Here is a 19,194-nt window from a genome sequence, read left to right as displayed (position 1 = left end):
ACTATTAACAGTTCAAGCATGCTTTCTCTATAACCATGCTTATAACGTGCGAGTAGAAATACACACATTATTAGAGAGTTTTGTTCCATTCCCACCTCTATGCTCTCAGTGAGTATTTTTCGTTTGTAGTTAAGTGAATGAAGACAGACGAACGAACGTATACACACCCAGCCAATACATGTCGTCACCGAATGGTACAAGATAATTATGATAATAACAAGAAAACGACAGCTACTCATTATTTAAGAAAGCAAAAAAGATAGAATGACAGAGGGTTAATCGATACACGGAAATAGTTATTTCATTTAGAGTGACATCCATTACATGTTTAATATCCATGCGCTTGGGAGAAAACGAAATAGTGTCTGAGGGACAGAGCAACAGAGAAATTGTCTCTCAGAAGGTTTGTTTAGAATTAAGCACAAAGCTACTCAATGGGCTATCTGTGCTCTGCCCACCACGGGTATCGAAACCCGGTTTTAGTGTGTAAGTCCGCAGACATACCACTGTGCCACTGGGGGCCTCTATTAAGGAGCATAAATCATATTAGTTATTAATAACTAGTAAATCTAATAGTAAGGCACACTATTCAGCCGTATATGCATGTGCATACGGAATAGATTTCTCCATTACATTTGTGAAAGGCTCAGTACACTTCACTAACTAGTAAGGAGGCATACAATTTATATGGGTGGCTAGTAGTATAATACTGTTGCGAAAGAGTTAATTAATGAAGGAGCCCCGAGTTATTTTCCTTCGACCAATTGTGATTAAAACTAAAATGTAATTAAATGCAGTACTAATTGAAATTAAACTAAAGTTACGAATCATTAAGTATAATTTGAAAACGAGCATATCTATAACAGCACAGGGGAAGAAATAAATAAAGTCGCACTACATTACTTTCTTTTCTCGAACGTTCGTTAGACTACAAATCTGAGCATGAAACGTTTTTAAGAAATTTTTTACCATTTCACTCGCTCGATATAACAAGTGTTGTTACGAGCGGAATGAGTGTTTTGTTTGTTTTTCTGTAACGACTTATATGGCAAACTCTTTATCAGGAGATGGTGGCCCTGAAAAAGGGCCGTTGATTTTGTGATATCACACAAAATTGGAAAAGAAGCAGCTTACTTATTTCTTTCCTGCCACCTTCTTGGAAGCAGCCTTTTTAGGGGCGGCTTTGGCCTTCTTGGGGGCTTTCGGTTTACTGGCTGCAGGTTTCTTTGCTGGCTTCGCCACTTTCTTTGGTTTTGCCTTTGCCTTGGGTTTTTTAGCAGCTGTCTTTGCTTTCTTCTCAGCTACTTTCTTGGGCTTACTCGGGGCTTTACTTTTCTTTGCAGTCGTTCCTTCTTTCTTCTTTGGTTTTTTCACCACCTTCTCTTTGCTCTTTTGAGCACTCAGCTTGAAGGAACCCGTAGCTCCTTTTCCTTTAGTCTGTGTGAGAATGCCACTATTCACTGCTGATCGAAGATACTTCTTGATAAAAGGGTTCATCCGCTCCACGTCGAGTTTATAGTTGGCAGCAATGTACTTTTTGATAGCCTGGAGAGAAGAACCTCCGCGTTCTTTGAGAGAAGTAATGGCAGTGATTACCATTTCGGATACCTTAGGATGTACGGGTGCCGTTCTCGGTTTTTTCGCTTTTTGTTTGCTCACCTTCTTAGGAGAAGGAGCCGTGGTAGGCGCCGTCGCATCAGCCATTTTTTTAAAGCTTTTTTTATTTATTAATCTTTCTACTCGGTTGAAAAATACGAGCACAAGCACGTGAAGACCTTAAGTAAAGAGAGAGCGGCCGTAATTGAGAGCTTCATCTAACTGAGAGAAGTCAGCTGGGGTCGCCATTTCTCGCGTCTGAACGTATCATCCGGCTGTGTTTGTTCACACAATTCTGGGTTCCTTTTGAGAAGTTTCGAATTTCCAAAATTTTTCCTAAGGTCTACTAAACGAAAGTTCGATCTTTCTTCTATAGATAGGTCTATCCACGATTCGTCAATGGTGGCATTTTTTACCATAAAATCGTGCACCAGTGCGAATGAGAAGCTTCTTTAGGATACAGAAGTTTTTCTAATCGTTTCTCAAGTCACATCATAGAGTGTTTCAAGTAAACAAAACATTTCACATCGAATATCTATATCACACACCCTCAAATGAAAGTAGAGTATTTGTAAGAGAGCATTATATCATCGGAATATCACGTTAGAAACGAGGCAGTCTCTAACACGTCGTCATTTCATTTCATGTTGGGTAGTGCTAAGTGCAGAAGCTTGTTCCACGCTACAAAGAAATTCTCCCGAACAACACAGAAAAGTAGTTTCTATTCCTTATTCAGAAATTGTTTTCGATCCTTATTATCGTAAACAGTGCATTACAAAGAATATTCAAACAGCAAAACGATTACAGGCCACCTAAGCCAGTTTGAAAGCAAACTGGTGAGAGTTCGTGACAAATGAGAAACGAAACTAGTGTTCGTCGATACAATCATATAACACATATTCGATTTCAATAAGATGCCTTGAATCGTTAATTTATTTCTTTTATACTTCCTCTGAAGGTTGATTAATATATATAATATTTATATATATAGAAATAACGATGCAGTTTTGAAACGCAGTGTTCTTGGCTTCGTCGACCTTTCTGACATCATTAATTAAGGAATATTTTATTGTAGAGTCTATGTTTACACATATTTTTCGGAGATAGAAAACTTTAGAGTGGTATCTAATAAGCTTGCAAGTTTCATCTTTTGAATAGAAATTAACAATTGAGCAAGACATTCATTCGTCTCTCTAAGTGTATGTGTACTCAATAAGCGTAACGCTTCTTCATTGGCGAGTGTTATTTCTATTAATAAGATAACGGATTTACCCCTAACATATTTTATCTACCTGTTTCTCTAAATGATGTATAAAGTAACATGCACACAGAGTAAACTTGGAAATGAACACTAACCAAACAATTCCTAATTACGCACTACCAGTTCTTATAACATAAGTTATTTCACTAAAGTTAACTTGCAAAGCATAATGTTTATCCTTAACTTAACAGATATATATATATAACGTTTCCGAGTGAGGGAGGTAGAAATCGTATTGTGTGAAAAGGAGTTAGCTAGTAAGCAATTTGTGTACTTGTACGAGTACTTGAGAGAATTATAAGAAGTACGAAAATGTGGTATCTCTTCATTAGAGGTGGTGGCCCTGAAAAGGGCCGTTTTTTTGTTATAAAGTGAATATTTAACCTCCGAATCCGTACAGAGTGCGACCCTGTCGTTTCAGAGCATACACTACATCCATGGCGGTCACAGTCTTTCTTTTGGCGTGCTCCGTGTAGGTAACAGCATCACGGATTACGTTTTCCAAGAAAACTTTCAAAACACCTCGGGTTTCTTCGTAGATGAGACCAGAGATGCGCTTTACACCGCCTCTGCGAGCTAGACGTCTGATGGCTGGCTTCGTGATACCCTGGATATTGTCTCTGAGAACCTTACGATGACGTTTTGCTCCACCTTTACCGAGACCCTTGCCACCTTTTCCTCTTCCAGACATGGCGTAAATGTAGAAATATTAAAGAATAATCTCTGCTCGAACAGCTCAAAAAACGAAAACAACCACTATCGGTAACACTATATAATCTTAGCGCGGCCCTCTCGGAAAGCTCCTCGTCGCTTAACGTTGAACAGCAAAACTGTGATCATAGAAACTGAAAACATTTATTGAGAACTAACTAAGAACCATCAAAGAAATGTGTTGGATCATATTATTATTTATTTTTACCGAAAACAACTTCCATCTAGATATTCACGAGGTTACTTGGTGGACTGGACAAAATGTACATGTACTTCTCGAAAGGAAATATGTCCCAGCAGAATAACTATGTAAAATAAAATTAAAATATAAATAAAAATAAAATAAAGATTCTTACACATATCTTTCAGACGATAAGAAAGTACCATCAGTAAGAATTATATTTCATTCGAATATTGGTAACGTATTGCTATACCGTTTTGTTTGAGTATTACAATCCAAAGTTGCTTCAGAAACCAAAAAGTGGTGCAAACTAGGATTGAGAATCACAACTCTTTGTCCAATGGCGTCTCGACTCTGCGTCCTGTACAATGATTGGTGGAGCACGACCAATGAGAAGCTCTCTCGAACGGAAAGCGCAAAGTTTGAAAAGATAAACAAAAAGCGCCTTGGAACGATGAGGAGATTCTGCGCTTGGACAGGGTAAAGGAAGGACATACCTCTGAAAGGCTCTAGATTTCTACGTGTTATATTTTGCTTCATATTTTGTTAGTGTTTTTACTTTTCACTTCGAATTTTAGTTTTACGCCAGTAGACAGAAGAACTTATTTGAATTGGCCCAAGACAGGAAATACCCCTTCGCTAAACAACGAGGCGACATGCCGGTCGGGGAGTCGGAGACCAGGGAAAGCGATGTAGCGTCTGAGACTGAGGGAGCAAGCCCGTCTGTTTCAGGGACAAAAAGTAAGTCTAGTGACTGTGGCCAAACAGATAATGATAATTTAAAATTAAAATCTTTAATGTTCATAGCCGAAAAAGAACTAAAAGCTAAGTTAACGCCGGTTAAAGAAAATACTGTAAGGACTCGAAAAAAACGAAAACTAGTAAAAGATATTATGATTTCAGCATGTGAAGACAATGTACCTAAGACTACGGTTATAGACTTTAATATGCCAAAAACTAGCAGTACTAGCAACCCAAACCCCACCCTGGATATTCAAAAACAAACATGTTCAGACAAAGACGAAGTTCTTTCTGACGACGAAGGCTTCACGCTTGTGCAGACTCGAAGTCAGAAAAAACAAATTAAACAAAGAACAACCACCACAGACACACATACACAAATCGCACCAAAATCACCTAAGCACGCAGTTATAATCCAAGGAGTTCCTGGTAGTTACAACCAACCACAATTGGCCAAAGAAATATACAGGTGCAAACCTAATACAAAGATTACTAATATTAAGCGTCTGCCCAGAGGCGGTGTTCTGGTTCAAGGACAGGAACCCGCTGACTTAAACAGTCTACTAAAAGCTTGGCCTGCAGACGCATTCAAAACAGGAAGCATTACAATACACCTACCAGGAACTAAACCAACACCGAAATCTTTTGTGATACAGAGGTGTACATAATTCAATAGACATAGAAGACGTTAAGGAAGAGTTAAGTACACAAAACATAAAACACATTTCAGTTGAGCGTATAATTTCAAATATTACTAAAAGACCCACAAACCTAATCAAAGTAGTCACAGACAACAGCCAGGATATTACACAATTCATAAATAATGGTATCACTATGTGGTATCATAAGTACACAGTGGAACAAACAAAAACACCAGCAGTGGTTGTCACACAGTGCTACCAATGCCAAAGGTTTGGACATGTAGCAGCAGCATGCCAAGCAAATGCGCGTTGTGTGGGCTGTGGGGAGAATCACCACATTACACATTGTACAAAACAGAACCCCAAACCCAAATGCTGCAATTGTGGGGAAGAACACACGGCAAATTATAAAGGTTGCCAGAAATATAAATCCATAAAAACACACTTATACGAAATTAAAAATCCCAACATGAACAAGCCGCCACCACCACGAACAATTAAGGAACCCACACCTACCACTCCAGCACCACAAAGTACAACTACACAGACAAACACATACGCTGCAGTGGTTAAAAATTCATCATCCCGACAGGAAAAACCATTACCAAGTGAAGAGGAAATACCAAAACCACCTAAAAATACACAACCAACAACAATTGAAACAACATTGACATCTGCCATAACTTCCACCTTCTCGGAAATAATGGCAGAATATACAAATCCCACAAACACCAACAGTCTCACAGACATAATTGTTAAAATCATATTGGAAAACATACACAAGTTCTTGCCGCAAATTTTAACCTCCATCATAAACTCTACTAGACATGGATAACTTCACAGTTCTACACATCAATATCCAGGGTGCTCTTGCTTCCAAGAAACATGAGATTGAAGATACAACAAGCTCCATAAAACCTGATGTAATCATAATTAGTGAAACTCTTCTGTATAACTACCATAGATTTAAATTAAACGGCTACTCTACTATTAGACATGACAGGAAGGATAATAGAGATCCAAACAGAGGTCTTTTATTATTGTATAAGACTGAACTTATAGTTCAGGAACTTACTATCCCTTCCAGTAATGAATCTATAGTTATTAATGTAAAAACGCAAAATCAGACAGACGTTACTGTGGCGGGCATCTACTGCTCGCCTAGTACAGTGTTAGATGTAAATCTATTGAATATATTGTATAATAGCAACTGTAATCTTATTATTATCGGCGACCTAAACAGTAAACATATAGCATTCAACTGTCGTTGCTCAAACGCAAATGGCAAATTACTTTATCAATTTCTGGACGAATCAAACATGACTTTATTAAACGATGCAACACCGACACATATCTCGTACGCACATGGCACCAGTGAAATACTGGACCTATGCCTGTGTTCGTCAAATATGAGTCGCAAATTCGTAAATTTTCATGTTGGTCACGATATAGATAGTGACCACCTTCCAGTTTGGTGTATCTTCAATCTCACCCCACTTAAATAAAATCATAGTGAGAGACCAACTGAACTACAAAAAAAGCTAATTGGCCAGTTTTCCAAACTATATTAAATGAAACCTTACCTCCAGAAGTACTACATATTGCCGCGGACGCATCAGATATAGATGCATACTGTCATATCATCTCTGAGTGTCTAAAACATGCAGCCAACAGTTCGATACCGAAACAAAAACACTTCACAACAACTCATTCATGGCAACCACATAAAGATATAATACACTTAATTAAAACAGACGTATACTCCGCAGACAGTACATTCAAAATCGAAACCCCACACTTAAAACTCAGATAAACACAATAAGAAATAAAATACGAAACTTAATCAGACAACAGAAACAAGAAAACTGGGACACCTTCTGTTCCGATCTAAATCATAAAACTGATCCTAAACAATTCTGGACACATTTGAAAAGATTTACAAACACAGGAACAACAAACACAGTATATCCACCACTGGAACTGGATGGAGAAACAGCATACACTAACACAGAAAAAGCCGAGATATTTAAAAACACCTAGAAAACACGTTCAAAACACATCATGAACCAGACATGAACAGATACTTTTATAATACAGTCACAAACTTTATTGACCAAAACAGAAGCATTTTACACCTAAATTTCCAGTCAACAATATTACACACCAAGAAAAAACAAAAGACTGGAGCACTCATCAACTGGTAAAACATATCACTGTTACAGAAGTAGTAACTGCTATTAAAAAACACAAAAAACAAAGCTCCTGGAGAAGATGGTATTCAAGCTATCCTCCTAAAACAAGGCACTCAGAGATTATATGAACACCTAACAGCGTTATTTAATCTCTCACTATCAGCTGGATATATCCCCGTTTCTTGGAAGGAAGCAATAGTATTAATGTTCCAGAAAGAAGGAAAGTCAGCGAATAAACCAAACAACTACCGCCCGATTAGCTTAACCAGTTGTATTGGCAAAGTATTAGAGAGGATAATTAGTAATCGTCTGTCAGTTTACTTAGAAGAAAATTCAAAATTACCAGAAATTCAAAACGGATTTCGAAAAAACCGCCAAACTACAGACCACCTGATTCGACTTACAGAATCAATTACCGACAGCTTCAACAAAAGAATGCACTGTAGCTTGCTTTCTCGACATTGAGAAAGCATTTGACACAGTGTGGCATAACGGCTTAAGACATAGATTGCTTGAAATGGCATTACCCCAGGAAACTATTCGCTGGCTGTCCAACTTCCTGGATAACAGAATGTGTAAAGTAAATGTAAATGGGGCCCACTCAGGGTCCTTTTCACCCGAAGCAGGAGTCCCGCAGGGAGGGGTTGTTAGCCCTATATTATTTATCATGTACGTGAGTAATATGCCTCTGTCGGACCTAAATTTAGGTTATGCATCACAGTTCGCTGACGATGTAGCAGTCTGGAAAAGTGCCCCCACTCCGTCAATAGCAGCAACGAACCTACAACCAGTCCTAAATAACATCGAAGAATACTGCCAGAAATACAGAATCAAAATTAATATTCCAAAAACCCAAGTCATAGTATTCAGCAGACTGAATAAGCTGAAAAAAAGATCCACCAAAACTCTATATGAATGGATCACTTTTACTGACTGCTACTTCTGCTAAATTTCTAGGTCTAACCTATGACTCAAAATTAACGTGGCTACCACATATTAAAAATGTACTGATACGAATCTGGAAAAGAGCAAACTATGCAAGAAGTCTTTCAGGTAAAATCCAAGGAACATCACCAGACAACATACTTAAAATCTACAAAACGTACATTAGACCAACAATAGAATATGCATCACCTGCCTGGATTAACATAGCACCCACACATGTACAGAAACTTCAACGTATACAAAATTCTGTACTAACTTCAGCATACAAAGTACCACGTAGCACCTCAACCACATTCATGCACAAGTATGCAAACATAGATACAATAGCTGAAAGACTCTTGCATAATTCTCTAAAATATTTCAATAAGAATTGGCACAAAATGACTTAATGTGTGATCTCGACAGATATCACGTACATGATGTAAATGGTACTAAATACCTCTCCCCTTTAACATATATTTAAGAAATGTAACACAAGCTGGCCACTATGCACTAGACACTTAGTCCTTGTTTCTTTTTTATTTTTATAATTATTATTTTCTTTTTTTAATCATTATTATTATTTTTATTTTCTTCTCTTTTGAATTATTATTCAAGTATTGAATAATAATAATTATATTACTTTCTTTTCTGTGTGAGTGTTTGTGTTACTACAAGTAGTAGTAGCATTCTCTCAATCGAGAAAAAGGAGAAAAAATACAAAAAAAAATATATATATATGAAAATACAAAAAAAAAAAAAATTAAATGGAAAAAAAAAAAAAAACTTCTTGTTCGTCCATGCATGGACTGAGCCCTGAAATGGACCTGAGTATGATGTTATACTTTTACTCTGGCCCAAAGCTTTAAAAAAAAAAAAACAACCCTAAAGACAGACGCTATAATCGTTCGGGAGGGAGGAAGAGGTCAAATGTACCTGACCCTCCTGGGTATTTAACAACATCAATACCCAAATACCCACACAGTCAAACACTTGGAACGATGATCATTCTTAGCACGGAAGTCGAAGAGTGTAGTAGGATTGTAGTTCTACGTACGTTTGTAATATAGCACGGACAAAACGAAATTATGGCTCGCACGAAACAAACTGCAAGAAAATCCACGGGCGGAAAAGCACCAAGAAAACAACTGGCCACTAAAGCTGCCCGAAAGAGCGCTCCAGCAACAGGAGGTGTAAAGAAACCTCATCGTTACAGGCCAGGAACAGTAGCCCTCCGTGAAATCCGTCGATACCAGAAGTCAACTGAGCTGCTCATTCGAAAATTACCTTTCCAGAGACTGGTGAGAGAAATTGCCCAGGACTTCAAGACTGACCTTAGATTCCAGAGCTCTGCTGTCATGGCTCTTCAGGAGGCCAGTGAGGCGTACTTGGTGGGTCTCTTCGAAGACACTAACCTGTGTGCCATTCACGCAAAGAGAGTGACCATCATGCCGAAAGACATCCAACTCGCACGTAGAATTCGAGGGGAACGAGCCTAAATAGAGAGAGAGGTATTGTAACTTACCCTCGCCAATAAACAAACGGCCCTTTTCAGGGCCACCACATCCTGAACAAAGAGTATGCCATTCGCACACATCACGACTACTTGTACTATGTTAGTAACATACATCTTTTCAAGTTGAATTTGCACGTAAGAAATGCAAGGAGTTGTAGTTTAGCAGCAGCCGTCTTTTCTCTTACGAAAGTTTGTGAGTTAAGTCTTCTTTCGTTTTACTTTATCAAGGAACCTTTTAAATTATTACACTTACTCGACGTGCATGAAACAGTTTTCAAAATTCCTGCATGTTCGATATTTAATCTAGTTATGTGCCTGGAGAGAAGTATAAAATTTCATATTACGAAGTTGGTGTGTTTTCTTGTTCTCCTTCGAAATATATTATTGTGCTGCAGAAAATGACGTATTGGTTTGTTTTCATTTTTCTCTTTCCGTGTAACGACATCTATGAAGGTAGGTACATTCCTTTCAGGTTAAGAATATTGAAAAGAAATGGCAATAGCTTACGAACTACACATACTACTCAGCTTACTTAGAAAGACGAACATAGTCTGGTTACGACAGTGAACACTGTCAACAACGTATCGTTATGCTGGTATAAGAGAAAACCTAACTGTGACGATCTACTTATATAGCAAGTACTATAATGAATCGTAGTAAAACGTTTTGTTTTATGATTATTTATTTATTTATGTATTATGGAAGATGGGATAATAAGGTTTGTCGTACACAAGAGACACGCCTTTGTTGCGTGTTCTGTGAAAATTATTAACACGAGATGTATGGCGAAGGAACTGTACTATCTCTCCATCAGGAGGTGGTGGCCCTGAAAAGGGCCGTTTGATATTTTGTTAATATTTACCGACTTACTACTTTTCGGTCTTCTTGGGCAATAAGACAGCCTGAATGTTTGGCAGAACGCCTCCCTGGGCGATAGTAACACCCTGTAGCAACTTGTTGAGTTCTTCGTCATTACGAATGGCAAGTTGCAAGTGACGAGGAATGATCCTAGTCTTCTTGTTATCACGTGCAGCGTTACCTGCTAACTCCAAAACTTCAGCAGCCAGGTACTCCAAGACAGCAGCGAGGTAGACGGGTGCTCCAGCTCCTACTCGCTCGGCATAGTTTCCTTTTCGAAGGAGACGATGTATACGCCCGACTGGAAACTGGAGTCCAGCTCTGCTTGAACGGGATTTAGCCTTGGCCTTCACTTTGCCACCTTTGCCTCGCCCAGACATTTTCCCTTAGTTTTTCTCTGAAACTAAGAACGAAAAATAGACAGTAAAACACGGTACTCACTATGTGGAATGAATACGTATTGTGACTATTACACTGTTCACTCACTTAGTTTTATCAACTTTGTAGGATTGAACGAGATATATTGAGTCGCCTGTGACGGCCGCGCTTCTCGCGACAGCTATCGAATTCGCAAACCAAAATGCTATTGGCTACTTTTCAATCCTGCAGCGCGCAATTTAAACGCTGACTGAATTTTGCCCAAGTTTATTTTTTCAACATGCCTCCACAACAAGCGTCTGGTAAAAAGCTGTGAAGAAGGCCGGAAAGGCCCAGAAAGCCGTACGAGCTGGAGACAAGAAAAGCGAAAGAAGAGGAGGAAGGAGAGCTTCAGTATTTACATTTACAAGGTTCTCAAGCAGGTCCATCCCGATACTGGAATCTCCAGCAAAGCTATGTCTATCATGAATAGCTTCGTGAACGACATTTTCGAGAGAATTGCTGCCGAAGCTTCTCGTCTGGCTCACTACAACAAGCGATCAACTATCACGAGCCGGGAGATCCAAACTGCAGTGCGTCTGCTTTTACCTGGAGAATTGGCCAAACACGCCGTCTCCGAAGGGACCAAGGCTGTGACTAAGTACACCAGTTCAAAGTAATGTGTTCTTCTTCTCTTTTCAATTCAAACGGCCCTTTTCAGGGCCACCACATCTTGAAAAGGAGAAAGTCACATCGAATCTATTTCACTATTAACAGTTCAAGCATGCTTTCTATAACCATGCTTATAACGTGCGAGTAGAAATACACACATTATTAGAGAGTTTTGTTCCATTCCCACCTCTATGCTCTCAGTGAGTATTTTCGTTTGTAGTTAAGTGAATGAAGACAGACGAACGAACGTATACACACCCAGCCAATACATGTCGTCACCGAATGGTACAAGATAATTATGATAATAACAAGAAAACGACAGCTACTCATTATTTAAGAAAGCAAAAAAGATAGAATGACAGAGGGTTAATCGATACACGGAAATAGTTATTTCATTTAGAGTGACATCCATTACATGTTTAATATCCATGCGCTTGGGAGAAAACGAAATAGTGTCTGAGGGACAGAGCAACAGAGAAATTGTCTCTCAGAAGGTTTGTTTAGAATTAAGCACAAAGCTACTCAATGGGCTATCTGTGCTCTGCCCACCACGGGTATCGAAACCCGGTTTTAGTGTGTAAGTCCGCAGACATACCACTGTGCCACTGGGGGCCTCTATTAAGGAGCATAAATCATATTAGTTATTAATAACTAGTAAATCTAATAGTAAGGCACACTATTCAGCCGTATATGCATGTGCATACGGAATAGATTTCTCCATTACATTTGTGAAAGGCTCAGTACACTTCACTAACTAGTAAGGAGGCATACAATTTATATGGGTGGCTAGTAGTATAATACTGTTGCGAAAGAGTTAATTAATGAAGGAGCCCCGAGTTATTTTCCTTCGACCAATTGTGATTAAAACTAAAATGTAATTAAATGCAGTACTAATTGAAATTAAACTAAAGTTACGAATCATTAAGTATAATTTGAAAACGAGCATATCTATAACAGCACAGGGGAAGAAATAAATAAAGTCGCACTACATTACTTTCTTTTCTCGAACGTTCGTTAGACTACAAATCTGAGCATGAAACGTTTTAAGAAATTTTTTACCATTTCACTCGCTCGATATAACAAGTGTTGTTACGAGCGGAATGAGTGTTTTGTTTGTTTTTCTGTAACGACTTATATGGCAAACTCTTTATCAGGAGATGGTGGCCCTGAAAAGGGCCGTTGATTTTGTGATATCACACAAAATTGGAAAAGAAGCAGCTTACTTATTTCTTTCCTGCCACCTTCTTGAAGCAGCCTTTTAGGGGCGGCTTTGGCCTTCTTGGGGCTTTCGGTTTACTGGCTGCAGGTTTCTTTGCTGGCTTCGCCACTTTCTTTGGTTTTGCCTTTGCCTTTGGTTTTAGCAGCTGTCTTTGCTTTCTTCTCAGCTACTTTCTTGGGCTTACTCGGGGCTTTACTTTTCTTTGCAGTCGTTCCTTCTTTCTTCTTTGGTTTTTTCACCACCTTCTCTTTGCTCTTTTGAGCACTCAGCTTGAAGGAACCCGTAGCTCCTTTTCCTTTAGTCTGTGTGAGAATGCCACTATTCACTGCTGATCGAAGATACTTCTTGATAAAGGGTTCATCCGCTCCACGTCGAGTTTATAGTTGGCAGCAATGTACTTTTGATAGCCTGGAGAGAAGAACCTCCGCGTTCTTTGAGAGAAGTAATGGCAGTGATTACCATTTCGGATACCTTAGGATGTACGGGTGCCGTTCTCGTTTTTTTCGCTTTTGTTTGCTCACCTTCTTAGGAGAAGGAGCCGTGGTAGGCGCCGTCGCATCAGCCATTTTTAAAGCTTTTTTATTTATTAATCTTTCTACTGGTTGAAAAATACGAGCACAAGCACGTGAAGACCTTAAGTAAAGAGAGAGCGGCCGTAATTGAGAGCTTCATCTAACTGAGAGAAGTCAGCTGGGGTCGCCATTTCTCGCGTCTGAACGTATCATCCGGCTGTGTTTGTTCACACAATTCTGGGTTCCTTTGAGAAGTTTCGAATTTCCAAAATTTTTCCTAAGGTCTACTAAACGAAAGTTCGATCTTTCTTCTATAGATAGGTCTATCCACGATTCGTCAATGGTGGCATTTTTACCATAAAATCGTGCACCAGTGCGAATGAGAAGCTTCTTTAGGATACAGAAGTTTTTCTAATCGTTTCTCAAGTCACATCATAGAGTGTTTCAAGTAAACAAAACATTTCACATCGAATATCTATATCACACACCCTCAAATGAAAGTAGAGTATTTGTAAGAGAGCATTATATCATCGGAATATCACGTTAGAAACGAGGCAGTCTCTAACACGTCGTCATTTCATTTCATGTTGGGTAGTGCTAAGTGCAGAAGCTTGTTCCACGCTACAAAGAAATTCTCCCGAACAACACAGAAAAGTAGTTTCTATTCCTTATTCAGAAATTGTTTTCGATCCTTATTATCGTAAACAGTGCATTACAAAGAATATTCAAACAGCAAAACGATTACAGGTTCATTCTAAGCCAGTTTGAAAGCAAACTGGTGAGAGTTCGTGACAAATGAGAAACGAAACTAGTGTTCGTCGATACAATCATATAACACATATTCGATTTCAATAAGATGCCTTGAATCGTTAATTTATTTCTTTTATACTTCCTCTGAAGGTTGATTAATATATATAATATTTATATATATAGAAATAACGATGCAGTTTTGAAACGCAGTGTTCTTGGCTTCGTCGACCTTTCTGACATCATTAATTAAGGAATATTTTATTGTAGAGTCTATGTTTACACACATTTTCGGAGATAGAAAACTTTAGAGTGGTATCTAATAAGCTTGCAAGTTTCATCTTTTGAATAGAAATTAACAATTGAGCAAGACATTCATTCGTCTCTCTAAGTGTATGTGTACTCAATAAGCGTAACGCTTCTTCATTGGCGAGTGTTATTTCTATTAATAAGATAACGGATTTACCCCTAACATATTTTATCTACCTGTTTCTCTAAATGATGTATAAAGTAACATGCACACAGAGTAAACTTGGAAATGAACACTAACCAAACAATTCCTAATTACGCACTACCAGTTCTTATAACATAAGTTATTTCACTAAAGTTAACTTGCAAAGCATAATGTTTATCCTTAACTTAACAGATATATATATATAACGTTTCCGAGTGAGGGAGGTAGAAATCGTATTGTGTGAAAAGGAGTTAGCTAGTAAGCAATTTGTGTACTTGTACGAGTACTTGAGAGAATTATAAGAAGTACGAAAATGTGGTATCTCTTCATTAGAGGTGGTGGCCCTGAAAAGGGCCGTTTTTTTTGTTATAAAGTGAATATTTAACCTCCGAATCCGTACAGAGTGCGACCCTGTCGTTTCAGAGCATACACTACATCCATGGCGGTCACAGTCTTTCTTTTGGCGTGCTCCGTGTAGGTAACAGCATCACGGATTACGTTTTCCAAGAAAACTTTCAAAACACCTCGGGTTTCTTCGTAGATGAGACCAGAGATGCGCTTTACACCGCCTCTGCGAGCTAGACGTCTGATGGCTGGCTTCGTGATACCCTGGATATTGTCTCTGAGAACCTTACGATGACGTTTTGCTCCACCTTTACCGAGACCCTTGCCACCTTTTCCTCTTCCAGACATGGCGTAAATGTAGAAATATTAAAGAATAATCTCTGCTCGAACAGCTCAAAAACGAAAACAACCACTATCGGTAACACTATATAATCTTAGCGCGGCCCTCTCGGAAAGCTCCTCGTCGCTTAACGTTGAACAGCAAAACTGTGATCATAGAAACTGAAAACATTTATTGAGAACTAACTAAGAACCATCAAAGAAATGTGTTGGATCATATTATTATTTATTTTACCGAAAACAACTTCCATCTAGATATTCACGAGGTTACTTGGTGGACTGGACAAAATGTACATGTACTTCTCGAAAGGAAATATGTCCCAGCAGAATAACTATGTAAAATAAAATTAAAATATAAATAAAAATAAAATAAAGATTCTTACACATATCTTTCAGACGATAAGAAAGTACCATCAGTAAGAATTATATTTCATTCGAATATTGGTAACGTATTGCTATACCGTTTTGTTTGAGTATTACAATCCAAAGTTGCTTCAGAAACCAAAAAGTGGTGCAAACTAGGATTGAGAATCACAACTCTTTGTCCAATGGCGTCTCGACTCTGCGTCCTGTACAATGATTGGTGGAGCACGACCAATGAGAAGCTCTCTCGAACGGAAAGCGCAAAGTTTGATAAACAAAAAAAGATAAACAAAAGCAAGCCCGTCTGTTTCCAGGGACAAAATGTAAGTCTAACGATGAACCAACCAGTTCTTTCTGACGACACGCTTGTGCAGACTCGAAGTCAGAGAAAAACAAATTAAACAAAGAACAACCACCACAGACACACATACACAAATCGCACCAAAATCACCTAAGCACGCAGTTATAATCCAAGGAGTTCCTGGTAGTTACAACCAAACCACAATTGGCAAAGAAATATACAGGTGCAAACCTAATACAAAGATTACTAATATTAAGCGTCTGCCCAGAGGCGGTGTTCTGGTTCAAGGACAGGAACCCGCTGACTTAAACAGTCTACTAAAAGCTTGGCCTGCAGACGCATTCAAAACAGGAAGCATTACAATACACCTACCAGGAACTAAACCAACACCGAAATCTTTTGTGATACGAGGTGTACATAATTCAATAGACATAGAAGACGTTAAGGAAGAGTTAAGTACACAAAACATAAAACACATTTCAGTTGAGCGTATAATTTCAAATATTACTAAAAGACCCACAAACCTAATCAAAGTAGTCACAGACAACAGCCAGGATATTACACAACCATTAATAATGGTATCACTATGTGGTATCATAAGTACACAGTGGAACAAACAAAAACACCAGCAGTGGTTGTCACACAGTGCTACCAATGCCAAAGGTTTGGACATGTAGCAGCAGCATGCCAAGCAAATGCGCGTTGTGTGGGCTGTGGGGAGAATCACCACATTACACAGTGTACAAAACAGAACCCCAAACCCAAATGCTGCAATTGTGGGGAAGAACACACGGCAAATTATAAAGGTTGCCAGAAATATAAATCCATAAAAACACACTTATACGAAATTAAAAATCCCAACATGAACAAGCCGCCACCACCACGAACAATTAAGGAACCCACACCTACCACTCCAGCACCACAAAGTACAACTACACAGACAAACACATACGCTGCAGTGGTTAAAATTCATCATCCCGACATGAAAACCATTACCAAGTGAAGAGGAAATACCAAAACCACCTCAAAATACACAACCAACAACAATTGAAACAACATTGACAACTGCCATAACTTCCACCTTCTCGGAAATAATGGCAGAATATACAAATCCCACAAACACCAACAGTCTCACAGACATAATTGTTAAAATCATATTGAAAACATACACAAGTTCTTGCCGCAAATTTTAACCTCCATCATAAACTCTACTAGACATGGATAACTTCACAGTTCTACACATCAATATCCAGGGTGCTCTTGCTTCCAAGAAACATGAGATTGAAGATACAACAAGCTCCATAAAACCTGATGTAATCATAATTAGTGAAACTCTTCTGTATAACTACCATAGATTTAAATTAAACGGCTACTCTACTATTAGACATGACAGGAAGGATAATAGAGATCCAAACAGAGGTCTTTTATTATTGTATAAGACTGAACTTATAGTTCAGGAACTTACTATCCCTTCCAGTAATGAATCTATAGTTATTAATGTAAAACGCAAAATCAGACAGACGTTACTGTGGCGGGCATCTACTGCTCGCCTAGTACCGTGTTAGATGTAAATCTATTGAATATATTGTATAATAGCAACTGTAATCTTATTATTATCGGCGACCTAAACAGTAAACATATAGCATTCAACTGTCGTTGCTCAAACGCAAATGGCAAATTACTTTATCAATTTCTGGACGAATCAAACATGACTTTATTAAACGATGCAACACCGACACATATCTCGTACGCACATGGCACCAGTGAAATACTGGACCTATGCCTGTGTTCGTCAAATATGAGTCGCAAATTCGTAAATTTTCATGTTGGTCACGATATAGATAGTGACCACCTTCCAGTTTGGTGTATCTTCAATCTCACCCCCACTTAAATAAAATCATAGTGAGAGACCAACTGACTACAAACAAAAGCTAATTGGCCAGTTTTCCAAACTATATTAAATGAAACCTTACCTCCAGAAGTACTACATATTGCCGCGGACGCATCAGATATAGATGCATACTGTCATATCATCTCTGAGTGTCTAAAACATGCAGCCAACAGTTCGATACCGAAACAAAAAACACTTCACAACAACTCATTCATGGCAACCACATAAAGATATAATACACTTAATTAAAACAGACGTATACTCCGCAGACAGTACATTCAAAATCGCAACCCCACACTTAAAACTCAGATAAACACAATAAGAAATAAAATACGAAACTTAATCAGACAACAGAAACAAGAAAACTGGGACACCTTCTGTTCCGATCTAAATCATAAAACTGATCCTAAACAATTCTGGACACATTTGAAAAGATTTACAAACACAGGAACAACAAACACAGTATATCCACCACTGGAACTGGATGGAGAAACAGCATACACTAACACAGAAAAAGCCGAGATATTTAAAAAACACCTAGAAAACACGTTCAAAACACATCATGAACCAGACATGAACAGATACTTTTATAATACAGTCACAAACTTTATTGACCAAAACAGAAGCATTTTACACCTAAATTTCCAGTCAACAATATTACACACCAAGAAAAACAAAAGACTGGAGCACTCATCAACTGGTAAAACATATCACTGTTACAGAAGTAGTAACTGCTATTAAAAACACACAAAAAACAAAGCTCCTGGAGAAGATGGTATTCAAGCTATCCTCCTAAAACAAGGCACTCAGAGATTATATGAACACCTAACAGCGTTATTTAATCTCTCACTATCAGCTGGATATATCCCCGTTTCTTGGAAGGAAGCAATAGTATTAATGTTCCAGAAAGAAGGAAAGTCAGCGAATAAACCAAACAACTACCGCCCGATTAGCTTAACCAGTTGTATTGGCAAAGTATTAGAGAGGATAATTAGTAATCGTCTGTCAGTTTACTTAGAAGAAAATTCAAAATTACCAGAAATTCAAAACGGATTTCGAAAACCGCCAAACTACAGACCACCTGATTCGACTTACAGAATCAATTACCGACAGCTTCAACAAAAAAAGAATGCACTGTAGCTTGCTTTCTCGACATTGAGAAAGCATTTGACACAGTGTGGCATAACGGCTTAAGACATAGATTGCTTGAAATGGCATTACCCCAGGAAACTATTCGCTGGCTGTCCAACTTCCTGGATAACAGAATGTGTAAAGTAAATGTAAATGGGGCCCACTCAGGGTCCTTTTCACCCGAAGCAGGAGTCCCGCAGGGAGGGGTTGTTAGCCCTATATTATTTATCATGTACGTGAGT

Source organism: Tachypleus tridentatus, unplaced genomic scaffold, assembly GCF_004210375.1.
Source record: "Tachypleus tridentatus isolate NWPU-2018 unplaced genomic scaffold, ASM421037v1 Hic_cluster_2, whole genome shotgun sequence".
NCBI classification, from domain to species: domain Eukaryota; kingdom Metazoa; phylum Arthropoda; class Merostomata; order Xiphosura; family Limulidae; genus Tachypleus; species Tachypleus tridentatus.
The sequence above is the reverse complement of the archived record's forward strand: the minus strand, read 5'-3'. Positions refer to the sequence as shown.